Source organism: Austrofundulus limnaeus, unplaced genomic scaffold (assembly GCF_001266775.1).
Source record: "Austrofundulus limnaeus strain Quisiro unplaced genomic scaffold, Austrofundulus_limnaeus-1.0 Scaffold613, whole genome shotgun sequence".
Lineage (NCBI taxonomy): Eukaryota > Metazoa > Chordata > Actinopteri > Cyprinodontiformes > Rivulidae > Austrofundulus > Austrofundulus limnaeus.
This window is the reverse complement of record NW_013953015.1, coordinates 177,781-179,031: the sequence shown is the minus strand read 5'-3', so window position 1 is coordinate 179,031 and position 1,251 is coordinate 177,781. Positions and strand designations below refer to the sequence as shown.

The following is a 1,251-nucleotide window of genomic DNA, read 5'->3' as shown; positions in this document are numbered from 1 at the left end:
AACTCCAGGAACCACAAGTAAACCTGCAGTCTGAGAGTGAAGTGCTCTGTTAGGAAACTATGGAATATGGTTGTATCTAGTCCTGTTTTAGGAATGCTTTAGCACCCCTACAACTATATCTCAACACCCCTGAAAAACAAAGAAACTGTCATTCCAATAGGGTGACCAGACATCCCCGATTTCCGGRTACAGTCCCCGTTTTGGATGACTTGTCCCCGGCTAAATCTGTCCCCGGTTTGAGCTTTGTATGAATGGGGGGGAAATGTTGCTTGTAGGCTGTTATTACAGCAGTCAAGTCCAAGCTTTAGTGTGAGCTTGTTGCGCAATACCTGTTACGGCACAGACAGCATGTACGTGGACCCCCTACAGACGCTTACGTTTCATTGCGACCGCCATCTTGGATATGTCCCACTTGCACCCCAGCGCATTTATTTGTACAGAGAAAGCCGATCGCCTATCTAAAATAATCACAAACTTGTAAAAAGTTAAACCCATTGTGCCTGTTAATGTACAAAATATTAACACATTTGCTCATTCTGGTGCTGCCTAAAATAGGGAGACCCTTCCAATATGGCGGCGATGCAACATGCACCTCTTCAGCCCGTCATGAGGTCTCTAGCCTTCTATATGATATTTACGTGTTACAGTAGCATTATTAATATTATTTTTTCTTCTGTTGTTTCGTCCACTCTCCATTCTACTGCACCTCGTCTCTACCTTCAGCAGTTGATGAGGATGAGTCACCAGTAAGCTGATCCCACACAGACTCTTGTCAACATTTTCAGCATTCTGGCTGTTAAAGTTCCCACAGTAAGTAAATTTTCCAGGAAAACATCAGTTTGAGCTCAAATAAATGTAGGTGGGGAGGGGGATTTTTTTCTAAGATGAATCAAAGACAGATGTGATCTACTTAACAAAGGAGAACTAAACCATCATCATTCGTGGTGATGATCAAATCTACCCATTTAAAAATCTTAAGACTTACATATCAGGACAAAAACATTTAAATTATGTAATCAAATAACCAGCAATTCATGAGCACAATATACCAGATTTATCTAAAGACATTACATCAAAATGCAGGAGAAGTGTGCCAAAACCAAAGAGGGGGAAAAACACCAATTAATCTACAACTGGACTGAATTTTTACAAGTAAAACATTCAAAAGAGTGTAGGGTAGCTGCCAATCAACATGAGGTAATATCCAAACACATTCAATGCAAAGTCAGAACATGCCGTGCTGGGAGAAGA

The 1,251-nt window shown here is 41.0% G+C and overlaps 1 long non-coding RNA gene across 1 annotated transcript in view; it reads left to right on the top strand.

Annotated features, from left to right (window-relative positions):
• The first annotated feature begins 691 nt into the window (after positions 1 to 691).
• The window catches only part of LOC106531262 (uncharacterized), an 11,975-nt gene continuing 11,415 nt past the window's right edge, over positions 692 to 1,251 (top strand). The window contains exon 1 of the long non-coding RNA XR_001311890.1: positions 692 to 810. This is a non-coding gene — a long non-coding RNA (uncharacterized LOC106531262). The remainder of the gene's footprint in view (positions 811 to 1,251) is intronic.